General features: G+C 42.5%; 1 protein-coding gene across 1 annotated transcript in view; it reads right to left on the minus strand.

The window, feature by feature from the left end:
* LOC124613230 (fringe glycosyltransferase) overlaps window positions 1-27,661 on the minus strand; it is a 656,670-nt gene that overhangs the window by 478,059 nt on the left and 150,950 nt on the right. The gene's annotated exons all lie outside the window — the stretch shown is intronic.

Below are 27,661 nucleotides of genomic sequence, written 5' to 3' on the forward strand. Positions count from 1 at the left end.
TAGCGAGCATAGGGCCCCGAGCTGTAGTAGTGCTGTTTCATCTTTAGTTTTCTGCACTGCTGCCTTTTCTTCTACTATCCTTTATATCTATCAAAACTGCTCTTTAACTATTGCTCTACGTAGTATTAAGAAACGAGTAATGAAAACCCGATATGACAAATATTTTACCGAATGTGACAATTTTCAGTAGGCACTCCCGTAATGACAACTACCGCCGTAATTTTAATAACAGATAAAATCGTAATCATCAGTATGTGTAAAATTATTAGTAACAGGAACCATATTTTTGTAACAATAGATGTTTTTCACCACAATAGCATGAAAGTCAGCCGCTTAGCATACCTAACCAACAATGCAGTCTACAAGGTCAACCAAACTTTAATGTTTCGCCGCGTGCATGTATAGTCTCAGCTCCAACAAATAGTAACGCATGGCAGCAAAGAAATAACTACGTACAGACAACACTCTATTTCAATTCCTATCGCAATACACCGTATAGGAATGATTATTAGGACAGACGTAAAAAGAATGATGAGCACAATTTTCAGCGTACATTTAATAACAGTCGATCTTATGAGCAGCAACAACATCAGCAACAACAAATAATCATGAATGGAACAGACAATAGGTGTCATCCATAGCGTAACACGTCAGTAAGAAATAACAGAACAGTTCATATAGTGGATATGCCACAGCATCCTCCCGTAAATAACAGGACGAACGATAGAATTTAACCAGATACAGCACAGATTGCATACTACAGTAACGCAAACATTACTTTTGACACGCAGAATTTTGTTCACGAGAATGTTATTTGAAACATGCTTTATTGAATGCTCTACTTTTATCGCACCCAGATCTCACCAGAAATTTTTCCATTGCCACTGACAGCTCTAACACCGCTTTAGGTGTACATATTTTTCAGGAAATTGAAGAAGATGGTTCTACAGTAATTAAAAACATCGCATTTGCAAGTCGCATTTTGTCACCTGCTGAGCGAAATTATTCTGTTACAGAACTTGAAACATTATGTGTTGTATGGGCTTTCACGAGATTTAGGCATTTTCTTTATGGCAGACACACCACCGTTTACACTGACCATAGAGCCATACAATTTTTGCTTTCAGCCAAATTCACTCACGATAGATTAAGTAGATGGAAGCTGTATTTGCAAGAATTTAATTTTTACGATTGTTCACATTCCCGGTACGCAAAATGTTATAGCAGACGCACTATCGCGTTCTCTCAGTAACAATCAGCAAGACGTAGCAACCAACTTCTGCAAAGCAAATTTCAGTGTCATGTACATTCAACAAGTTGCATTTGAAAATTTTATTTCATCGTCATTACAGGACATAGCACAAGAACAAAATAAGGACAATGTGTGGAAAGAAATTAAACAGCTTTGGCAAGATAAGAAAAATGTTACGATTAGGAACCACTACACTGTACGCAATGACATTCTGTTTCGCCGCTCTCATCCTGACAGCAACAATTGGTTATTATGCATTCCTGACGAACTGGTCAACAAATTAATCTGGTACACTCATTTAAGTTACGCACATTACGGAGCACGAAAATGTTTTCTTATACTGAGACAGAACTGTTATTTTGCCAACATGGAGAAACGTATACGACGAGTGTTAGCGTCTTGTAAAATTTGCCAGAAAGCTAAATCAGACACCACTTCACATATTCCTCCTTTATATCCCATTATACCTGTTAAATTAAGACACATGGCCGCAGTAGACATTTTTGGTCCGATTCCGAGAACTAACAGAGGTTTTTGCTACATATTTGTCGCTGTTGAGCTCACTTCAAAATTTGTTACTTTCACTCCGTTACGCAAAGCTACTGCTAAAACTGTTTCGAAAGCATTTGTAAAACATTTTCTATTTCATGTAGGGCATGTAATGAAAGTAATTTCTGATAATGGATCTCAATTTCGTAGTAGTGTATGGACACGCATGTTACGAGCTAGAAACATTTCTCCGATCTATATATCCAAGTACCACGCTTCTTCGAACCCTTGTGAAAGATTAATGAAGGAAATTGGTAAGCTGTGCAGAATATACTGCCACAAAAGACATATTGATTGGGATACACACATACTCTCATTCCAAGATGTAATTAATTCCATTCCAAATGAATCCACTATGCTATCTCCGACTGTTATACTGAAAAACGTTGAACCACCGAACAAAATTAAAGAATTAATAGAATTCCCCAAAAATCGTCGCCTACGACACCACGAAATAATTGACATTGCGCTGAACAACATCAAACGTGCCGCAGAGCGCCGGAGAAGACAGCAAAAACAGGTTTGTACACGCCGCGACTTTCACGTTGGACAGAAGATATTAGTACGTACACACTATTTATCCAGCAAATTAAAAGGTAAGTGCAGTAAATTTGAACTTCTATACGCAGGTCCGTATCGGATTCGCAGTATCCCTCACCCCAATGTTGTACACGTCGAAACTTTGAGAACCAGAAAATCGAAAGGCAATCACCATATCTCAAACATTAAACCGTTTATTGAGTGAAACCACTGTATGATTCAACACACTATGATGCCATTTACTAATGCAATTAATTCACCTGACTACTTATTGATGATTATCGTATTTTTTTTCTTGGCAAGTGCCCGGCAAGGTAAGGTTAGCAGGTCGCTTTTCTTGTCGTTACACATCAGACCGTGCATATTTTCCATTTTTTTTGTGTATATGACTGTACTCCAGTTTTGTTTGTATGCACTATGAAATAGTTAAGATATAACACACACCAGTCGACTTTGACATTTTTTTTTTGCCTTATGACATCTCAACATCGTGACTGTTTCACATTTTTTTTGCTACTGCATTGTATTATTCTGTGTACATTTTTCGCATCCGAACACTGTCAATGTCTTGGACATATTACGTTTTCTGTCATGTTATGCTGTATGGTTAATTGTGTCACCATAAACCAGTCATTATTTAGTGGGTATAGGATTTAAATGCAAGACATTAATCTTTGTTCATCAATTTCAGAAAGGAATGATGATTCTAAGAAATAAATTTAACATAAATGGGAATTTCACCTACGGAATAAACGAAAGGAGATGCAATAACTTTATGAGGAAGAGTAAATGGATCAGGATTAACAAACATTAACAAGAATATACTATACTCATCACAGAATAGCAGTCTTAACTAATTTTTTCTTTCAGAATACAAGGTGATTGATGCAGGCTGTCAGAGAGAACTACACATCTTAGTTTTAGTGATGAAATATGCTAGAGATAAGGAATAGTTATGTAATGAGTAATGAAGTGATTTTTTGCAGATGATAGTGAATACTGATGAATAATGATGAAGGAAATGGTATTATGAATAATGAAGTTTTTCTTTACAGGTGATGATAATGGTGAAGTTATGATGATATGGATAATGAAGTTTTTTTTTCTTTATGCCACGTAGTTATTTAAGTATTTGTTGCGGTTTGCTTTGACAGCAGGTGTTACATTGCATAGTAGGATGACGGAAAGTTTTGGAAAGGACAGCTATGGAACACATTTTATACACATTTCACTACTTGTTAATTCGAAGTTCACTACTTTTCAGCATAGTGTGCGTTTCTTCTTTCAGGTCAATAATCCGTTTTTGTATTTTTTCCAGGAGAAGTTTTTCATGACACTTACTAAACCTGTTACTTATTATACCTATTCTAGTACTTGCATTTTTATATTTTTTACCCATTTGTGTTTATCATTTATAAATGTGATCACATGTACTGCCTTGTTACATAATCTTGCTACAGCTGACTCATGACGAATGACGTTACCTATCCTCATTTGCAGCAATAGGTCAAAAGCAAAAAATATTATGCCTCAGCAATTAATTATCGATCCCAACGCAATGCATTGCTACCAAAAAAAAAAAAAAATGTATTACCAGTCCCACATAATGTCACTAGTTTATGATAATTCTGAATAATACTGATCAACTCTGAATAGCATGTCACTCGAGTAATGACCTCTTAATGAGACTATATTCAAAATAATGCTTTGTCACTAGCTAATAACTGCCACTGTTTATTGTAATGCCTGTGATTACTAATGATTTGACTGTAATTAACTGATTTTTAATAATGACTTTGTAATGATCTGAATAATACTGAATGATGAACTATGTTTTATTCTATTCAATACTTGATGGCCACTGAGTGCCAATAATTAATGTCAATCAACGAAATTGTTATTAATTATGCCATTAATTAACTCTTGTTTTCAATGTTCATACTTTGTTGTTGGAAATGAATGTGACTGTTTCATAATGCTTTGTAATTAGGAAAAGACTAATGATTCTTAATAGATTGGAATGACACATAATTAATTAACTATGGTACTGTTTAATAATGCTTTGTAATTAATTAAGGCTACAAATGATTAATAAATTAACTGTAATTAGACAAATGATTAATTAACGACAAATGATTAATTAACTGTAATTATACAAATGATTAATTAACTGTAATTAGACAAATGATTAATTAATGACAAATGATTAATTAACTGTAATTAGGAAAAGGTTAATGATTCTTAATTATACTCTGTAACTGAAAAGAATGCGATTATTTCATAATATTTTGTAACCAGGAAAAGAAGGCTACTGATTCTATGTAAAACAATTAATGAACATTTTTCTGTAATACTACATACTTGGTACAGAAATGTTCAATAACTGGGCTATGAATGCCACGAACTATCAATGAAGACTGTAATTGTCAATATTATGTGACTTGATGTCCTTCACCTCATAAGCTGACTACCCTGAATTACTGCAATGTCCATTTGTCCTGTTTATCCCAGTGATCATGGAGCACTATATTTGGTTTTGCACTAATTCTACGTTGGTGTGCCTTGTAAGAGTGTGGTGTTGACACGACATGCTGTCCACCACCATGAGCGATGAAGACATTATTATGGTCCCACTGTTTGGTGTACCTAATGTACTGCCAAAATGAAAACATGGAACATTACTACGACAGTTCAGTGTCTTGGCTACACTGATAAATTCTGATGGGAAAAGAACTTCAAGTTGTGTCACTTGGTGTTGTACTACTGTGGAAAGATATGGACTTTCAGAGCAGCTGTGTGCAATCTAAAGTGCTACAACCATGATGCAATCCTTCCCTTTCCTATCCTGATTCTTGTCACATAAAGAAAAAATTTTTTTTTTGGTAACATCATTTATGTTCATAGGTTATACATTTTTCGATTCGCTAAACTCCAGTGTGAGTACACTTATGTCACTGGTCGACATGATGTTTGCCATTATGTTTATTTGTTGTGACAATGCTAAAGACATTTTTCAGTTCATGTACACTTGTCAACATAATATTTTTTGCCAGGTCTGTTTATTTGTTCTGAATATGCTAAAGAATTTTTTCAGTGCCTGTGCACTTTATCTGTCAAAAAATTTGTATATACTTTTCTGATTTGCTACTATGTTTTGTACTCACATTTTGTCTTTGTCTGATATATTTTGTACTTAGTGCGTGTGCACAACATTTACTTTATGTACTACATCTAATTATTCTTGCCAGTCTGTTTATTTGTTCTGAATATGCTAAAGAATTTTTTCAGTGCCTGTGCACTTTATCTGTCAAAAAGTTTGTATATACTTTTTTCTGATTTGCTACTATGTTTAGTATTCACATTTTGTCCTTGTCTGATATATTTTGTACTTAGTGCGTGTGCACAACATTTAAATATTCTGTAAGTTGTAGGATTTTGTTAATTAAAGAAAAATTTTGCCGCGCTTGGCAAGTCCAAATGACTCACCATCGCTGCCAAATTTTTGCCTCCCGAGTGGAGGGTTATGAAACACGTATGTAACGCAGCAGCGATGGCGAGGCATTGTAGCATCTGTGACCAGAGAGTATGCGCTTGACCGCGCGAGTGTTGCGAGCGGTTCTCAGTCAGTAGTAGTCTTTGCGAGTTAGTTGTCGCTATGCAGAGTAGCAGTCAGTCGGTCGTTGCGAGTCTGTCAGTTCAGTCGTTGCGAGTCTGTAGCTCTGTCTAGTTGAGAGCAGTTCTCAGTCTGTAGTCGTCATGCAGAGCGGTCGGTCAGTAGTAGCAGCCCAGTGCGGTTGTGTGATGTAGGCGGTCGGCAACAATGGTCAAGATGAGGAATAAGGTATACTGTTAATTAATATAATCATTAGATAATGAAAAATTTTATTTATTGTAATTATCCTCCAACAAGTCTCCCAATAATAATTTTTTTATTTCAAAAGCATTTTTTCAAAAATTTAATTTTTTATTGAACTCAAGATTTCGTTGCACTTCCCATTTCATTCCACTTCTTTTGAAGAAAAATTCCACTAAAATCACAAAAAAAGAGAATATTATTATTTGCAATGCAGTTCCTCCAAGCGGTGCGCAACAACAAGAGCAGATATGTGACATCCATGTATTCTGAGGTAAGACTTTAATTCTGATTGTTTTATACAGGGCCAAAGACCGATATTTCGGTTTAATTGAATTTTCTTGTCACTGAATGGACTTTAATTTTTTGAAGGATTTATATTTGAGTCAGATTGCGTATTTCACATTTTTGTTGCCATTGTCAGTACATTTCATTGTGGGCAGGTTACGCATAGAGCAATGTCCATCAGCATTTCTAATTAGCATCGTCCTTTCTTTAAAAATTTTGTGGGGAGGTTACACTTGGCTCCCATTTCTATTAAGTATTGTCAATTTTCTTTCTTTTAAAATTGCGGTAGGGAGGTTACACCAGGTCCCTGAGCCGTGGGCGGTCGGACAGACTGCCTGTGCGAACCTGCTCGCCTCATCTGCGCCACGGGCGGTGTTCGCGGAAACGCCACCGGAAGCGCCGGGCTGTGCTCAGCACCTACGTGCTCCAGTGACGCAGCTCCTGATAGCAGCCACACACGACACACAGCACGCCTTAGGGCCTCGGCCACGATAAAAGTGTCACTTTGACGGCTCTTATCGCATCCGTGAAAGCCCTGTATTGCATCTCAGCTGCCGGCACCGAGATGTAACCGAGTGAGATGGCGCAGTGAGAAAGACTCTGGAAACATTTTCCGGAGGATGCGGGACTGAACTTTCATCCAACCATCCACATTGTTTCCTGTGACTTTTCTAAATATCAGGCGAATGCCGTTATAATCTTTCCTATCAAGTTACGGCTGATTTCGTTTCTTGTCTAAATGCGCTAACGCACCATCTCTAATGACTTCGACGTCAACAAAACATCAGAGTACACTTTTCGTTTTTCTTGAGACTGGATTCTGATATCGGAAAGCAGTTCCAAACGGCCACCTTTGGCGGCTGGTCCATATTTGGAAACCTGCGCTCCTGAAGAAAAAAAGCAAGTTGTATATTATTTGAATGTGATACGCTGTCTGTAAGCATTTGACAGCATTCGCTACGATAAACTACAAAACGTCGCGCATAAAAATGGGATTTTTCCGGAGCGCATACCTCGTATTCTATTGACGATAGGTAGGTTTTAGTGTTATGAATAGCACTTTGCCTAGGGACTAATTGTACACTCAACAGTAAGATCGTCTTTCTGTACCCATCCTACTTTGACATACTGCCTCCATCTTAGGCAAATGGAGGAAATCTATTGCTTCTTTTCCGATTTGATGTGGTCTACGATGCGGCTTATGGGGCTTTTGGAGGCACCGTTTAGTTCTCGGGTGGTTGCTGAGGAAACCGGAAAGAATAGTTTTTCACAATTTTTTCGCCGCCAGCATCGGATATCAAAATAACCACCCGCAGCAGATTGCTCCAATTTTAACATTATACTCCCTCGGCATTTTTCCAGGTTTCAAAAATCTTCACCCGCTATCGAGAAACGCCCCAAAAGAATGGTTTCTGGGTACCAAAACCGAAACGCAGATTCCAAAACGGTTATGCACAACTAACTGCTGTGACTTTTACAATATATTCCTAAGATTCCCATCTCTAACAATCTTGAAAGTTTTCTCGATATCTTTAACAGTTTCCGAGATACAGAGCTTCAAAGTAACCTTACCTCTACACGTAAAATACGAGCGTAAAATACCGTGTGGGGGCGAGAAAATATTTTATAAAGTGACGTAACACGGAGAAATATGCTCTAAAGTGTCTCCGTCATTATCAGAAGGATTCTGGGGACCCCTTCGTTTAGTACTGTAGCGGAGGCATAATTTTTGTGCACGTAAAATCAGGCTCAAAAATGGTTCAAATGGCTCTGAGCACTATGGGACTCAACTGCTGAGGTCATTAGTCCCCTAGAACTTAGAACTAGTTAAACCTAACTAACCTAAGGACATCACAAACATCCATGCCCGAGGCAGGATTCGAACCTGCGACAATAGCGTTCTTGCGGTTCCAGACTGCAGCGCCTTTAACCGCACGGCCACTTTGGCCGGCGTAAAATCAGGACTAAGGTGTCAAATTAGTTCAGCGTTTTTTCAATTTTACATAAGTGAAGTATCAAAATTTTGATGAACTATTAGTTCTTCTCATATGAGTGTCATACTCTGCCGTAGCAGGGAAAAGAAGGGAGCCAGCGGAAAAATGCTCCTATCGCAGCACTATTAAGACCAATATACTCCTGATTAAAAGTGACTGAAAAGGGGGGTAACCAGTTGTCTCATTCTACCTCCCTCAGCACCTTTAAAATTTCCCCAAAAATTGTGGACGGAAAGCAGTTAAGACAAGAAGAGAACAGAAACTTCTGAAACATGGTGCTACGAAATAATACTGAAAATCTGATGAGTATATCGTGTAACTAATAAGGAGGTACTAAATGAAATTGGGGAAAAAAGAAATTTTTTGGCGAAACTTAACAGAAAGAAGGGATCTGCAGATAGGAAAGATCGTGAGGCGCGAAATAATAGTCACTTTGGCTATAGGGTGAAGTGTGAGCGTCGGGGCGTAAAAACTACGGTATGGATACAGGAAAGGAGTTTCAAATGCACGTAATTTGCGTAAGTTAGTCTAGGTTTTAGGCTTGCATAGGATAGGCTGTATCAAATCAGTCTTCAGACAGACGTCGACAGCAGCTAAAGGGTACCGAGTTGTTGTTCTCTCGAATAGTAAGGGGGTGGGGGGATTTGAACACTTGGTACCTTCTGGCAGACATCGTACGTTCTCTTGCGGAGCAACGGTGTGATGTAGATTAGTACAATGTAATCACCGCTCAGCTCCCTCGACTAGTATAGTCGTGACAGTCACACACACACACACACACACACACACACACACACACACACACACACACACACACACACCGCAGGAATGTCTATTTTTAACTAGAAAGTCGAAACAAGTGATAAATTCTTCACGTTTTGGAGAGAACATGGGACCGTCAGAGCCTTATCAACAACTGACTGATTCATTTCTTGCCCGTCTAGCTCCAGCGTATGCAACAAACGGTCGCCGTTCTGTATACCAGCATAATTTAACAGGACGTTCTTCCGAGACGATTACTACAAGGGTTGTCACTTGGGCCCGTTGCGCGCGAAGTCAACAGGATCGACCAACAGCGGTGCGGGGGCGCCCGCGCCGACCTGCGCCCCTTATCTGCGGCAGGAGGCGTGTTCGTGGAACCCGACCAGGCTTACCGGAAGCCGTGCTCGTGCGCGCCGCGTCCACAAGAGCCGCCGCCGCCGCCGCCGCTCCTCCACATCCGACCCCCGCTCATTCTACAACCCCGTAGTACCTGTGTCATCCCCTTCGTGGCGCAAATATTTCTCCGTGTTTACACGAATGTGTCACAAATACCTATCAACGCACCGCAGCTCAAATTCTGTACGAGACGACATAATTTCCATTTCAGTTGAGATGGATAAGTCGTATTCTCGGAAAGTTCGTTTTCCTTCGAAATCACGACTCATAAGCTGGGAATCACGCCGTTTAAGACCACTTCCTTACAGCACAGTTCTTGACAGACGTACAGTGTGGTAAGTACGATGGGCGATGATTCTGCTACACGAAAAGAACCACACACAGAGTAACAGTATGCAGAACGAACGACAGAACAGCCAATAAATATCCCGAAGAAACAAATATTTGTGTGTATTTACAAAGTACAAGTTCAGACAATATTAGGACGAGACGGTGACCCTAATGTAATTTATTAAAAAATAATTTTTTTTAATGTGTAAATCTTCTTATACCTAGACCGCAATCTTCAGTATGCAGTTACAGCACCATGACTAGTTTCGATTGTTTCCTAAGAAGATCTCCAGATCATTCAAATCGTAAGAGTGGTGCACATCCACTGAAAAACGTCATTAACTGTAATCATGCAGAGAGTATTTGTGTTTTAGATCAACAAGACGATGACAGTATGTAGTTAAACAGTTCATCATTAGGGAGCGAGGTTGTAAACCATTATCTCGCAAGATGACGGTAATAAAGAAGGAAAATTTCCGGTTGCATCAGTAAAACTTGCTTCACATTTTACTCACGGAACTGGCAATTTTCCTGCTTTATTACCGACATCTTGCGCGGTAATGGTTTACAACCTCGCTCGGTCATGATGAACTGTTTACCTACATACTGTCAATCTTGTTGGTCCAAAACATAAATGCATTTCACTGCATAACTACAGTTAATGATGACGTAACGATTTGAAGATGGTTGTTGAGATCTAAACTAAGTCATCGCGCTTAACTGTATACTGAAAATTACGTTTTACGCATGAAGTCTTTTACATTAATTTTTTTTATTATTTTAGTAAGATATACTTTTGTTTGTGGCAGGCTAGTCATCGCACACTCTGCGGTAGGACGACGTGACGCCACACGATGGATAATGATTTAGGTTTTATACCCATTCGCTGAATAATTCGAGGGAACTAAGGGGTGCTACGTTTAGCAGTGTCACGTCTTCCCATATGAACTAATGCTCCACCTCTAATGACAGATGGCGATGAAAAGTTCAAACTTAAAGGTTCCTTCGGTACTTCCTCCAGATTTCTTCTCGAGGCGCCGGCTACTCAATTTAAGGCCAGCGAAATCAGGAAGGAGGTCAGCGTAAGAGACAATTAAAACTTTCTTCAGCCCGAAGGTCACCAAATTTACTTGTACTGTATCGTGTGAAGTGAAATGTATTGCCGGCCGGAGTGGCCGAGAGGTTCTAGGCTCTACAGTCTGGAACCACGCGACCGCTACGATCGCATGTTAGAATCCTGCCTCGGGCATGGGTGTGTCTTATGTCCTTAGGTTAATTATGTTTAAGTAGTTCGAAGTTCTAGGGGACTGATGACCTCAGAAGTGCTCAGAGACATTTTTTTGAACTTAAGTTTACAAAATTTGAATTAAGTCTCATGGACTGTCAGTACCAGGGAGATTAACTTCTTTTAAGAGTCTCAGTCCTTAAAAATATTCAGTTATAAGAAATGCTTTCCACCGATTGTCTAGAAAACGGCCTTTGTACGATTTGATACAGCCCCTCCCCCTCCCTTTTACTCGTATTTTCAGATTGTTGCAAAAATAATCACTTTTAGGCTCTTGGAGTGCTCTGCCTCCATACACGACTGCCGGTTCTATTCTCTCCCCCTACTTATTCCTTACACGCACGACGGCGCGCTGTTGCGAACACTTTATCACGCGCGTGAAATCAGCTGCTCGGCTGGAATGCGGCGAGCCGTACGAACCATGCGGGTCATTAGCAAGGTCCAGCTGCGGGTACTAAATGCAGCACCCAAGTCACTGGCGACAGTGAGAGATTGGCCCTCTCGCCCCCTTGCGAAGCTCCCATCATATGCTATACTGTTTTCGATCCAATCATTGTCATTTTTATTTCATTTCCTCAGACTGACGATCTATTAGAAATTTCATATTCACAGTGTCGCTCCAGCGAAACCATCATATAGTTTACGGAGAAAATAGTACGGGAAATAAAATGCCTATTTTAACGGCATTAAATTCTGTTAGGTGGCGGTGATACAAATGAGTGAGCAACTGTGTTCTGTTTAAAACACGAATGTGAGAGGGGTGTTCAATAAGCAATGCAACACTTTCTTTCTAGGGCCAGTTTTGGTTGAAAAGATGCGAAATTTGTTGTGGGACATCGTGTAACATTCCCGCTTCAGCCCCTGTAGTTTCATGGTGTTCCGATACGTGGTGGCACTATAGAACACGTGGTCTTCAAAATGGCATCTGTAACGGAGCTGTCATTGAGTTTCTTTTGGCGGAAAAGCCAGACCATTACAGATATTCATAGGCGCTTCCAGAATATTTACGGAGACTTGCCAGTGAACAAAAGCAAGATGAGTCGTTGGGATATCTTCCATTTTGTGGAATCACTCCATTACCGCCTCGAAACGGAACATCCTCTTGTTGAGACTGGAACGAAAATATAACCACAAGAACCTATCTTCTACGATAACCTCAATACAGAAGCTTCGTCATTACAAGTGACACTCTTGCTCACTCTGTATACCGTTACAAATATGGCTTCCGTCCACATAATTTACAGCAAGCAGATAGTTCAGAGAGCCTTGCTCAACATGCTGTAGGTCACTCACGGAACCGAAGTCCGAATAGTTCCATGCGTCAGTCCCCGCGTTCTTGTTTTCTGTGGAAGGCTGCGTGTTTAAATTCAGTGCGTAATTAAGGCTCTGATGGTCTATATTTGTCACGTTTCTGGTTATTTTGGTACGCGTTGGCGTTTACACCAACTGCCTTACCTTCTAGTGAAGTGCTACTCTAAAAGGCACCTTCAAACGGAATTCGTGCTGTACGCCAGTTTCGTCTACTTTGGCGAAAAATTTCTGACGTGAATGCGTATTATTATGTAGTTATAAGAGATGGCTGAGTGATAAATTACCTTAATGCTATAGCCTCAGTTACTGACAGACTGACATAATTATTCAAAATGCAAATGTCACAGAGTTAAGTTTTTTGTGCTGTGTCTTCGTCTGTCATACTCACTTTCGTGAGAATTAAACAGATTTGACAGATACCTTGCGATCGTTTATCTTAGAAGTACCCCAGTGGCAGTAATTGATTAGTGGAGTGAATACGCGGAGATAGTTAACAAACGCAATTCTGAAGCTGTTTTAGAAACTTACTTATTGCGCTTTATCAATTTTTCGTTGATTTATTTATCCTTGCAAAAACTGCTCTCCGTATTGAGTCCATATTGGTACACAAATGTAAGTATCACTTTCTCATTCCAGTCCCATATTACTGGCGACTGACGGTGTTCCAATTTAAACAAACTAGAATTCGAAGCTTTATCGTTTGCTTTCGTCATACTTGACAGTTCTCTCTCAAATTTTTGTGTATTTAGCAAATTATTCTCCTCCAGTATTCTTTCTGTTCTCATCCCAAGTTTTCTCCATTAGCTGCATTCCTTTAAACGATCTTCCATCCCTTTCCCACAAAACGAAGCGTCATGGGGCACCGCAGCTAAGACATTTGACTCCCTGTCAGGAAAGCATGTGGTTCATAACCCTCCGCCACCTATATTTAGGTTATCTGTGGCCTTCCAAAATCGCGTAACACAAATGCCGCAATACTTTCTTTGAAGATTACACGGCCGATTTTCTTCCACAATTCGAGCTGGACTCTAGTAACATCGCCGCCGACAGGACGTCAAACCCTAAGCTTCCTTTCCCTCTCCTTCACCGCTCTCACACTTCGAGTCTACTTTTAGATAAAATAATCTGTTCTCTTCATACACAAATGTAAACTATTCTCACTTCGCCAGCCGGAGTGACCGAGCGGTTCTAGGCGCTACAAAATGGTTCAAATGGCTCTGAGCATTATGGGACTTAACTTCTGAGGTCATTAGTCCCCCAGAACTTAGAACTACTTAAACCTTAGTAACATAAGGACATCACACACATCCATGCCTGAGACAGGATTCGAACCTGCGACCGCAGCAGCAGCGCGGTTCCAGACTGTAGCGCCTAGAACCGCTCTGCCACCCCGGCCGGCTTAGGCGCTACAGTCTGGAACCGCGCTACCGCTACGGTCGCAGGTTCGAATCCTGCCTCGGGCATGGATGTGTGTGATGTCCATAGGTTAGTTAGGTTTAAGTAGTTCTAAGTTCTGGGGGAGTAATGACCTCAGAAGTCCCACAGTGCTCAGAGCCATTTCAACGATTTTGTTACTACTTCGATTTAAGCTACTAGTGTTATTTTTGTTTTTGCTATTACTCTAAGTGCTAGAGGCATACAAAATGCATCACACTTGGGTGTGGTAGTAAGCCAGAAGTAATACATTTAAAAAAATGGAATGCAAGTTCCGAATGTTTGTCTTACAGCAGTGAATTTATCCAGGATAAAAGAAGTAGTACAATGCACCCGTCTAACTAGGCCACCCTCTCCGCTGAGGCACGTTACGTAATGCCAAGGTTCCCCTGTAGAGCTGACGAGAAGCGAACCGTGTGCAGATACTGGCTCGTGCACTCTCCGGACTGTAACGGAAGAAGCGAGGCGTCTGAAACTGGAGGCTGTGGCGACGCACGTGTGCGACCGCAGGGTGTCGCCTCGCAGGTGGTCCCCACCACACCAGCAGGGCTCGGCTGGCGCCAGCGCGCCGCCGCACCCCCACAGGCACCTGCTGCTCGTCACCCGTCAGGCCGGGAAACGCTCGTTGCTCCCTGTTCCACTTACCGAGGTCGCGAGAAAAGAACTCGCGCAGTGCTGCTGTCATCAGCTTTGATTTTTAACGACGTCTGTGCAAACCATATCTCTGGTAACGAATACAAGTTTTGTAGTGAATTGATCTCGATATGTACACATTTCCTGCAGCCTACTTCTTGCCAGAACAAGCGAGGTGGGAGAGGGCGTGTAGGTGTGTCGCTATGTGGTTGTAGTGAGAGAACGGGCTGTTTATGAGAGCTGCACTCTGCAGGGACAGAAATGGATCACGCGCTTCCAAACATACACCCATTTGCAGTGGTCGAGCTATGAAATCATTTTTATGGCTACAGACTTCCAACATGTTGGGATATTAAAGTGTGAGCAACCAGTTATACTACACTGAAGAGCCAGAGAAACTGGTACATCTTCCTAATATAGTGTAGGGTCCCCGCGAGCACGCAGGACTGCCGTTACATGTCGCGGCATGGACTCGACTAATGTCTGAAGTAGTGATGGAGAGAACTGACACCATGAATCCTGCAGGGCTGTCCATAAATCCGTAAGGATACGAGGGGGGGGGGGGGGTAGGGATCTCTTCTGAACAGCACGTTGCAAAGCATCCCAGATATGCTCAATAATAATCGTGCCTAGGGCATTTGGAGGCCAGCGGAAGTGTTTATATTCAGAAGAGTGTTCCTGGAGCCACTCCGTAGCAATTGTGGACTTGTCGGGTGCTGCATTTGCCTACTGAAATTGCCCAAGTCCGTTGGAATTCACAATGGACATGAATGGATGCAGATGGTAAGACAGGATGTTTACGTACGTGTCACCTGTCGCAGTCGTATCTAGACTATCAGGGGTCCCATATCACTCCACACCATTACAGAGCCTCCACCAGTTTGAACAGTCCCCTGCTGACATCCAGGGTCCATGGATTCATGAGGCTGTCTCCATACCCGTACACGTCGATCCGCTCGATACATTCTGAAGAGAGACTCGATCAGGCAACATATTTCCAGTCAACAGTCCAATGTGGGTGTTGACGGGTCCAGGTCAAGCGCAAAGCTATGTTTCGTGTAAGCTTTGTTTCGTGCATTTATCAAGAATACACGAGTGGGCCTGAAAGCCCATATCGATGATGTTTCGTTGAATGATTCGCACGCTGACACTGGCTGATGGCCCAGTATTGACATCTGCAGCAATTTGCGGAAGGGTTGCACTTCTGTCACGTTTAACGATTCTCTTCAGTCGTCGTTTGTCCCTTTCTTGCAGAATCTTTTTCCGGCCGTAGCGGTGTCGGAGATTTGGTTTTTTACCTGATTCCTGATATTCACGGAACACTCGTGAAATGGTCGTACGGGAAAATCCCCACTTCATCGCTATACGTATTGTCAGAGAGAGCGAGTCCTTTTTCTTAGGCTAGTGAAGCAGATCACACACACCTGAACCTGGATATTGGGTTATTTGGGTATTTGCAGCGTCACTGAATAACTACGGATTGGAAGCTGAGGAAAGGGGGGAGACAGAGTAAGAAAAGAATACTGAAGACTTTGGATATTAACGTATATGGAGATGGAAAGACTGCAGAAATTGTATTAAGAGCAAGACAGCTTCGAAGCAGTGAATGTCACTTTAAAATGGGAGCGGGGCACCAGTAAATTCTTAGCGTGAAATCCAAAAGCGGTGCAGCCTGACAACAAATTTTTTGCGTAACTGCCAAAGACCTTACCGCAGTGTTAACACTGGTCACCATTAGATCACCGAACTTACGCGTTGACGTCCTTGGATGGGTGAGAGTCCGATTCTGTCGAGTGCTGTCAGCAAGCGGGGTGCACTCAGCCACTGACAGTCTAATTGAGGAGCTACTTGGTCGAGAAGCGGCGGCTCCGGTCACGAAAGCTCACATCGATAGGGAGAGCAGGGTGCTTATCTCATACCCCTCCGTATCTGCATCCACTGGTTCATACCGGTGAGGGTGACACGATGGTCGATCGTTGCCACTGGGCCTACCGAGGCCTGTTCAGGCGGAGTTCAGTTTCCCCATAATTAGGTCGGTACTTAAGAGACATCACGGAATGCATCACAGTTCCCAGTTGCATGGACATAAGCGTTCGATAAACGTATTCACTTCACCAGAACTCTCATCGTATTGAAACGACGTGGAACTTCAACACGTTACTTGTCTGTTGCTTCTCCAGTATGAGCACGCACTCGTTCTGGAGACAGAACCGCCCGAATGCCTGTGACATCCACTCACAGCGCGCAGAATTGCCATTGGAAAGATGGCGATGCGTCAGAGGGCAAAAAGCCTGGGTACAACTCGACGCCAGATGGTCGCGCGCGACCTACCCACCCGATACTAGCGTGTCGCTGCACTGGCAGGCTGCCACAACACTGAGCTAAGCTGTTCTCGGAAGCAGCGAGCACAAGAATCTCCCGTCGCACACTGCACGCTGCAGAGAAGTTCCAGTCTTTGTAAAACGCGCTCTCCGATGAGGCACCAGCAAAGATCCCGGGCCGAAGTCAAGCTGAGCTGTATATCAAAATTGTATGATAATGATGATTAGTTTGTGGAGCGCTCAAATGCGCGGTCATCAGCGCCCGTACAAAGTCCAAAATTTTACGCAGTCCAATTTTTTCACAATCCAATCTGACCACTATCACGAATGATGACTACGATGATGATGATAACACTAACATCCAGTCCCCGCGTAGACAAAGTCCCCAAGCCAGCCGGGAATCCAACCCAGGACCCCGTGATCCACAGGCAGCGACGAGCTTCGAAGCAAATCTGTAGTGACTCACTTCTCTGGACAAATGGTTAATGCCAAAGGCCAATAAATTAATGAAAATGTCACGCAGGGCAGGCCTCGATCACTCCGTCCCACCAGCAGAACTTCCCCTGCGTCTATTCTACCGTGCCTGTTTGTTGTCTGCATTCTCGGTGTGTTGGAATGGAGTACGTGACTGAGTCTTTTGTAATTTTTTGTTTATTTATAGACGCAATCACATGTTTATGACACAGTCATAACCAGTTTCGGCTATACAATGACCATCTTAAGATTCTCAAGGCGGCATACACTGATCACAGGTTCATGAGTTTTCAAACTCAACAACGCATGAACCTGTGTTCAGTGTATGCCGGCTTTAGAATCTGAAGATGGTCATTGTATGGCCGCAACCGGTTATGACTGTCACTGTCCTAGTAAATCTCTACACAAGTTTGACAGTTCTCTTTCTTCAACTTCTTCTGGCGTCAAAAGACAAACCTGTTTCAGGTTAGTTGGTTTGTGGGGGGAAGGAGACTAGACAGCGAGGTCATCGGTCTTATCAGATTAGGGAAGGATGGGGAAGGAAGTCAGCCGTGCCCTTTGAAAGGAACCATCCCGGCATTTGCCTGGAGCGAGTTAGGGAAATCACGGAAAACCTAAATCAGGTTGGCCGGACGCGGGATTGAACCGTCGTCCTCCCGAATGCGACCTGTTTCAGGAGAGGACAATAGGAACATCCACGGCTTCGCTCCTAGGTTTATGAAAACCCCTGAGTAGTGCGCCAATCTCCTGGGCTGGTACAGGCGTGTATGATAGTCCACTGCGCGTCGCCGTACAACCTGCGTTGTCATGGCGATGACTAATTCAACGTCAGTTTCTGAGAAACAGTTCTGTACAGTTTAAGATGAGATACTGACAATAGTACTTCAGATAAAAGAATTTACTGCTTTCAAGGTTGTTGCGTGAGACAAATTATACGTTCTCGACCGCCACACAATCTTTGAAATACTGAAGCTAGCAGAGATAAAATATAGGGAGCTAACGACTATTTGCAACTTGCACAGAAAACAGTCTGCAATTGTACGAGTCGACGGATATGAAAGGGAAGCACTAGCTGAGAAGGGAGTTAGGAAGGATTATAGCTTATCTCGGACGTTATATAAACTGTACATCGAGCAAACAGCAGAGGAAAACCTAGCAGAAATGTGGAAGGAGAATTGAAATTCATGGAGAAGTTAAAAAGTTTTGAGGTGTGCCAGAAACAACGTAATTCAGTCAGAGACATCAATTGATATGAACTGATACTCCCGAAAGAGTTCATAAGATGAGCAGCAACGAAATGTAAAAACAATGGCCATGAGACATGGATTTTAATGCAAAAATCGTTCAATAACTGAATTTTTTTTCCAACGGACTATGGAGAGATGCGCGCTGGTGATCGCTGTAAAGGACAAGAAAAGAAACAAATGGATCACAGAAGAGATTGGCGCCTTGGCGCAGATTATGAATGCAGTGTATATGAGAAGGTGGTGATTTGGCCGGATAAATAACGAAGCGAGTGGACGGTATGGGATCATCTCAAGCGATAAGAAAAGCTCGAAATCACAACCTAACGTAAATTAGACAAACAGACAACAGAAAACATGTGAAAGCAATATGGACGCTAATAGCTGGAGTCTAAAAACAATCTGGAAGCCAATTTATACAACAGTGTATGTCATCTCAAAAATGGCCCTGAGCACTATGGGACTTAACTTCTGAGGTCATAAGTCCCCTAGAACTTAGAACTACTTAAACCTAACCAACCTAAGGACATCACACACACCCGTGCCCGAGGCAGGATTCCAACCTGCGACCGTAGCGGTCGCGCGGTTCCAGACTGCAGCGCCTAGAACCGCTCGGTCACTCCGGACGGTGTATGTCATCTAACGCTGGTCATTTCAAGCATAAGTTTCATTCAGACCAAGCCGGCCGGTGTGGCCGTGCGGTTCTAGGTGCTTCAGTCTGGAACCGCATGAGCGGTACGGTTGCAGGTTCGAATCCTGCCTCGGGCATGGATGTTTGTGATGTCCTTAGGTTAGTTAGGTTTAAGTAGTTCTAAGTTCTAGGGGACTGATGACCATTTATGTTAAGTCCCATAGTGCGCAGAGCCATTTGAACCATTCAGACCAGTCCATTTCTTTTGGACTGACCGACACTTTACTGTAGCTACCCTACATTAGAGCAATCACGCATCCGATCTCCCTCGTTACTCTTCTGCATTATTAGTAGGGACGTGTCTCTAATTATATTTGTTGCTGTTCTTTTTCATTCATAGCACAAATAAAATTTCGATGCTCTTATTGTGTCCACAGCAATCAACCGAACCATTTTTTCAGAAACGAAATTGCCGCATTTTAATGGCAAAGAAAAAGCACCACTACCCCGCCACGCCCCACTCTAGCTGAAATGACGGGTTGCGATCGCTGTAGCAAAGCACATATATCGTAAGCGGTTTCTTCTTAATACTGGCTGACCAAGAAGTCCGGCGGAATTCAGAAAGACCGCAGATTTATGTGGGTGGAAACGTCCATCGACAAGTCACGAAGCCGCACTGTAAACAGACTGCGGTTATCCCGCGCTCACGTTATTGCCTACGGAAAAAGAAGATTTATTTGACAGGATTAGCCCTTCCTGAGATTCATGTGGGAATCATATGTAAGACTGTATTTGAAAAACCTTTTCCACTTTGCACATCATCCGAAATTTTATTGACATCATTAACGGCTGAAGAACCTTTCTAAAATTTTAAGTTTTACTGAGTCACATACTTGCGCAGAGAAAATAACCTTATGCAACGAGTATCTTCAACTTATCTTTCACGTTTCTATCTTCTGCATTTTGTGAAAAACATATTAGGGATGTAAAAAAATTAGAATTCCCTCCGCGTCACATAACATTAATTCTTGGGACTCACACATTACATACGCTCGTACGGACAAGACATTTTACAAAAAGGTGTGTGCTGTAAGATAGTTTTGACTTCTATTTAGCTTTTCCTGTAATCTTTTTGTGTAGAAAATTACGAAGTTTATATCGATGGGATTTATTCGGAGAGCGGAACAGATTGAACAGTGGCAAAAATCATTAACGGCATACCTTGCCTATAAGTTGAAAGTAGACACTACAGAACAATAAGCAATCTTACTAGCTTTAGAGAAAGTAAATACCTTCCGAAAATACATGTTAGAGTGATATCTGTAATGTGCACGGGCAATCGAATTACGTTGTATTCGTTAAAAAAATTCAGGAATCAAATTTATTTGATAGATCAGACAAAATTAGGAACTGCGTCAAAGGAAATGGCATATTAACTTCGAATGGACAAGAAAACCTATGCAGGAAATCCTGGGAATGAACTGGCAGACAAGCTTGCCAAACAAGGACCTCGAGGAAAGAGGAAGCTACAACAGATTCGTTCGCCTGTGATTGAAGGAAAATGCACATAGAAAGAAAAATGGGAAAGATAATGGGCTGAAGCTACAAAAGGGACGGTCACAAAAGATTTTTTCCGACTGTTCAACATCCTTTTTCCATAAAGTTTCCGCAGTCGTGTAATATTCCTTACATCAATGTTAACGGATTATCGAAAATTAACGTACTACTACCATCAGTGTTGTTTGTACATGCGTAGGGAGTGATCAAGCAGTGCATCACTCCTTAATGGTCTGGGATGTGCTGCGAATTTAATAACGGGAGAGACGTACTCGTCTTCATTAGTCGGTTAACTCACTGCAGAGCGCCATGACTTTATTTCTTGATTCATTCCTTCACTAATGAAATCTTCGATCAGACGTCTCCATCCACAGAGATTTTCAGCTGCTCGTAACTTATGGTACTTAACATCAGGCGCTTCAGTCTGGAACCGGGCGACCGCTACGGTCGCAGGTTCGAATCCTGCCTCTGGCATGGATGTGTGTGATGTCCGTGGCTTAGTTAGGTTTAAGTAGTTCTAAGTTCTAGGGGACTGATGACCTCAGAAGTTAATTCCCATAGTGCTCAGAGCCATTTGAAACTTTTTTTTTTGTAACGTTTTCCAAAATTTAGAACAGCTCTAATGGATTCCTTACTGCACACAGTTAAGTCTGTTCCGGCAATCCTCGCGGTTATCATTTCATGTCACCTATAGTTCAACGAGAAAGTACAATTTCCCGCCACTGAGAAACATCTCCCATTTACCTATCGTTGCTGCCCATCTGAATATGAAGACGTTTTAATTTCAATTAGCAACTGCTGAAAAATTCATTTCGCGTACAACACAGCAGCCATGTTTGGCCAGCAGAGGCGCTGTCGCTGAAGGTCAAGAGGGTCCTGGCATTCCGCCACAGCCTTGCCGGCCACGCGCATACAAATCAGCGAGCGACGCACAATAACAGTCATACGCCGCTCCCAATTCCAGACGCAGGCATTAGGCGATCGCCCGCAGCTCGTTATCGCATTATTATATAGCCGTCCGTGCACCCGTACGCAGGCGCACGCAACCACGCGCCCTAATAGCACGCTGGTATTCTTTTAAAAACAATTTCCCACGAGTATTTTTCCCCTCCCACATGAAAAAATAAGAGGTTTCGACCTCGTAAAATTCCAGCTCTTTACCTGGGACGAGGAAAGTACTGGTGCCTTCTCATGAGAATTACTTAACCTCTGGAGGTTGCCAGGATCTGGACCGCCACCTTGTTCACCTCTGGAGTCAGAGGTCGGCGCGCACGCACACACCACACTGCTTCCCGCCTTACTGCTTCAGCAACACTCGCCCACAGAAGGCGACCCGATCCACAGTAACGGACAAAGCTGTCACGAACCCGAATATTGGTTTTAACACAACAGCTCTTCACAAACCATTCTCCTATTGGACTTTGAGACCTTGCCTTCCCACTATCTTGTGCCAACGGCCCTGCCGCAGTGATAACACCGATTCCCGTCAGATCACCGAAGTTAAGCGCTTCGGGCTGGTGTTGCAGTTGTATGGGTGACCATCCGGTTTGCCGAACGCTGCTGGCAAGAGGGGTGCACTCAGCCCTTGTGAGGCCAACTGAGGAGCTACTCGATTGAGAAGTAGCGGCTCCGGTCTCGTAAACCGATATACGGCCGGGAGCGGTGTGTTGACCACATGCCCTTCCACATCCGCATCCAGTGACGCCTGTGGGCTGAGAATGACACGGCGGCTGGTCGGTACCGTTGGGCCTTCTAAGACCTATTCGGAAGGAGTTTAGTTTTGGTTCCTACGATCTTTGAACTCAGATAGCCAGGTAGTTTTAGGAAGAATCTACACTTGGGCGTGGACTCCGAACCACAATTCAACTGGGCATTTTTCACGTCAGAAAACATTGCCAGAGGTGAAATAGGTGAAAAGGCAAAGGTTAAGTTCCTAGAATCGACCGGGGATACAACGGCTGACTTTTGCTTCTGTAATCTGGCACTTAATCTCGTTTTTATTTTTATCGTTCTGTTTTCTCTCAAACTGCATCAATTGAAACTGCAGTTTTTTTAATTATTACAGAGGGTGGTCAGTAGCCTTGGGGAGTCACGATAATTCCTAGTAACTCCACGTGCAAACCCTTCAGAATACGTCAAAGCGTTATTTTGTCCCAGTGCTATGGAGTTATACGAAATTTAGATGAATGAAATGCAATCTCGCTTGATAAAAAGTCAAGAGTTACAGTACATAGTATTACGATTCGTTTATTTCAGTTGAAGTTCCATTTAGTAGTAGCCTGTGAATTAGTGACTGGAAAAGCAGCTTGGCTAAGCGGCCGTGGACGCTTAAGCCGCCGGCACGCGGACCGTGCACCCGAACGTTGAGCGTGCCGTGTTTCTGACGTCATAGCGTGGAATACACGAGCGACTTCAGTAACTGGCCTGGGCGCGCTTTGAAGACGTATCTTTAGTCAGCCGTGGTGGGGAGCCTTTCCGAACGTGGAAAGAAATATCTCGTATGTCAGATATTCTGAGCGTGCGGCTGAACGTAGGCCAATGACACGGAAGAACGTCTTCTACGTCTCGTGTAGGCCATCTCTATTCTCCACAGACTTAAAGGGCGCAATATTGGCTTTCAGTCACGTAAAGCCCGGAAACACTTTCAATTATTTATTGCACAAGAACTAAACATTGTACAGATGTCATACATATTCCATTTTGAAGAGAAACTCTGAAAGTTTTTTTTGTAAACATTGGATATGTGAACCATGAGTGACCCGGCAGACGTAAATGCGGTAATCGAATTCTTGCCATACGCGTCCCAGCGTGGCATCGCCGACTGTGGCAGTCGCTTCCGTATTCTCTCCCGGAGCTCTGCTACATCACGCGGTAGAGGCGGTACATACACCAGCTCTTTAATGTGTCCGTTCAGAAAGAAGCCACACGGATTGAGATCTGGTGATGGGGATCCAACACACAGAAAGCTCGCTCCGCACCTGAACTCGCCATGTTTGCGACTAGCGCTCACTATCAGCAAATTACCCAACTACGCTGTGGCCTTATACATGAGAAAAAAAAAACTTTCAGGGTTTCACTTCAAAATAACATATATATGCACCGGCAAACTAAGGATCTCTCGAAAACCCGTAGTTAATTGCAAAGTATGAGAGTACGCTGTCTGAAGGCCACGTCGTGTTGAGGACGCATTAAAAACTCATTGTTCTTTGTACAATTTGTTATAATTGAATGTCAATTAGTAATATAGCTACGATTAAAGCTTTCAGGAGATGTTAAGATATAGTCAACTGTCGATTTTAGCGCAATGAGTAGCGTCACAGATTCATAATGAAAATTTGATATGTTGGTAATTCGCGTCGTGCTACATCCGTTTTTTCCCTAAACTTCGCATTTTAATAGATTCTGATACTTTATTAGTTTAATGTAAGTATAAACTATAATCATCATATTTTGACGAGTTAGTTTGTTCGATTGGCTTAATCTACAGGACAGCTTGCACTTCTTGCAGTAAGATATTTTGCCCTTTTTTCTTTTTTGTAAAAAAATGAAATGATCGTATGGCATTTTTGGCCGGGAGACCCCATGCGGGGTTGTTCGGCCGCCGTATTGCAAGTCCTGACGCCACTTCGGTGACTTGCGAGTCAATGGAGTCAATGATGATGAAATGATAATGAAAGACACACAACACCCAGTCATCACGAGGCAAAGAAAATCCCTGACCCCGCCGGGAATCGAACGCTACCGCAAGACCACGAGCTGCGGACTTCTTTTTTGTATTTCACTTGCTGTAAAGGTCCTGCTATAGAGTAGCAACACTGATCAAGTTATAATGACCTTAGGGTTTCACAAAAAGTGAGAATGATGAAATAATTTTCATGTTATGTGGATATCTACTGTAAATGTGTGTCGCATTGTTTGTAGAGGAAATTTTAAAAGCCGGTAATCTTATTGACTGGGCATGGTACTTTTCTTTTTGCCTTCAAACATGTTCATGGATATTAAAGTGTTTATTTGTTATACTACATACAGAGGAAAGCGACAAGCATATGAATAATGAAGAAATGCGCGTATAAAGAGAGATAACGTAGGAATTTTACTCGTGCCCATTTCGTAAACAGTATGACAGAGACGCTTGGGTTCTGAGGCCATCCTTGGTTCCTTCCGGCGGCTGGCTGATTTGGTGAAGACAACCAGCATCGCACGCGGAGTGCAAGCTGAGCTTAATATCTGCAGCATAGTGCCCAGAGTCGATCGCGGTCCTCTGGTTTGGAGCCGTGTGGAGGGTCTAAACCAGAGGCTCAGACGACTCTGCGACTATAATGGTTGCAAATTCATCGACCTCCGTTATTGGGTGGAGAACTGTAGGGCCCCCCTAGATAGGTCAGGCGTGCACTACACACCGGAAGCAGCTACTAGGGTAGCAGAGTACGTGTGGCGTGCACACGGGGGTTTTTTAGGTTAGAGGGACCCCCCCTTGGGCGAAACGATAAAATACCTGACGGCTTACCAGAGAGGACATTATCATCGTTGATAAAGAACGTCCGTCCTCAGAGACCAAAAACAGGAAAAGTTAACGTAATATTGGTAAACTGCAGGAGTATCCAGGGCAAGGTTCCTGAATTAGTATCTCTTATTGAAGGAAATAGTGCGCATATAGTATTAGGAACGGAAAGTTGGTTAAAACCGGAAGTGAACAGTAACGAAATCCTAGACACAGAATGGAATATATACCGTAAGGATAGGATAAACGCCAATGGTGGAGGAGTATTTATAGCAGTAAAGAATTCAATAATATCCAGTGAAGTTATTAGCGAATGCGAATGTGAAATAATCTGGGTTAAGTTAAGTATCAAAGGTGGGTCAGATATGATAGTCGGATGCTTCTATAGACCACCTGCATCAGCAACCGTAGTAGTTGAGCGCCTCAGAGAGAACCTGCAGAACGTCGTGAAGAAGTTTCGTGATCATACTATTGTAATAGGGGGAGACTTCAATCTACCAGGTATAGAATGGGATAGTCACACAATCAGAACTGGAGCCAGGGACAGAGACTCTTGTGACATTATCCTGACTGCCTTGTCCGAGAATTACTTCGAGCAGATAGTTAGAGAACCAACTCGTGAAGCTAACGTTTTAGACCTCATAGCAACAAATAGACCGGAACTTTTCGACTCCGTGAATGTAGAAGAGGGTATCAGTGATCATAAGTCAGTGGTTGCATCAATGACTACAAGTGTAATAAGAAATGCCAAGAAAGGAAGGAAAATATATTTGCTTAACAAGAGTGATAGGGCACAAATCGCAGAATATCTGAGTGACCACCATCAAACGTTCATTTCTGAGGAAGAGGATGTGGAACAAAAATGGAAAAAATTCAGAAACATCGTCCAGTACGCCTTAGATAAGTTCGTACCGACTAAGGTCCAAAGCGAGGGGAAGATCCACCGTGGTATAACAATCATGTACGAAAGGTACTACGGAAACAAAGAAAGCTTCATCATAGGTTTAAGAGTAGTCGAATCATAGCTGATAAGGAAAAGCTGAACGAAGCGAAAAAGAGCGTAAAGAGAGCAATGAGAGAAGCATTCAACGAATTCGAACATAAAACATTGGCAAACAATCTAAACAAGAACCCTAAAAAGTTTTGGTCATATGTAAAATCGGTAAGCGGATCTAAATCCCCTATTCAGTCACTCGTTGACCACGATGGCACCGAAACAGAGGACGACCGAAGAAAGGCAGAAATACTGAATTCAGTGTTCCGAAACTGTTTCACTGCGGAAAATCGTAACACGATCCCTGACTTCAGCCGTCGCACGGACGCCAAAATGGAAAATATTGAAATAAACGATATCGGAATTGAAAAACAACTGCTATCACTTAGTAGCGGAAAAGCATCCGGACCAGACGAGATACCCTTAAGATTCTACAATGATTATGCTAAAGAACTTGCCCCCTTTCTATCAGCAATTTATCGTAGATCGCTGGAAGAACGTAAAGTACCTAGCGACTGGAAGAAAGCGCAGGTCGTTCCCATTTTCAAGAAGGGTCATAAATCAGATGCGAATAATTATAGGCCTATTTCGCTTACGTCAATCTGTTGTAGAATAATGGAACATGTTTTGTGTTCTCGTATTATGACGTTCTTAGGTAATACAAATCTCCATCATAACCAACATGGATTCCGCAAACAGAGATCATGTGAAACTCAGCTCGCCCTATTTGCCCAAGAAATTCACAGTGCCGTAGACACTGGCGAGCAGATTGATGCCGTATTCCTGGACTTCAGGAAGGCATTTGATACGGTTCCGCACTTACGTTTAGTGAAAAAAATACGAGCTTACGGAATATCGGACCAGGTTTGTGATTGGATTCAGGATTTCCTAGAAGAAAGAACACAACATGTCATTCTTAACGGTTCAAAATCTGCAGATGTAGAGGTAATTTCGGGAGTACCGCAGGGAAGCGTGATAGGACCTTTATTGTTTACAATATACATAAATGACTTAGTTGACAACATCGGTAGCTTCGTGAGGCTATTTGCAGATGACACGGTTGTCTACAAGAAAGTAGCAACATCAGAAGACTCGTACGTACTCCAGGAGGACCTGCAGAGGATTAATGCATGGTGCGACAGCTGGCAGCTTTCCCTAAACGTAGATAAATGTAATATAATGCGCATACATAGGGGCAGAAATCCATTCCAGTACGATTATGCCATAGGTGGTAAATCATTGGAAGCGGTAACGACCGTAAAATACTTAGGAGTTACTATCCGGAGCGATCTGAAGTGGAATGATCACATAA

Source organism: Schistocerca americana, chromosome 1, assembly GCF_021461395.2.
Source record: "Schistocerca americana isolate TAMUIC-IGC-003095 chromosome 1, iqSchAmer2.1, whole genome shotgun sequence".
Classification (NCBI taxonomy): Eukaryota; Metazoa; Arthropoda; class Insecta; order Orthoptera; family Acrididae; genus Schistocerca; species Schistocerca americana.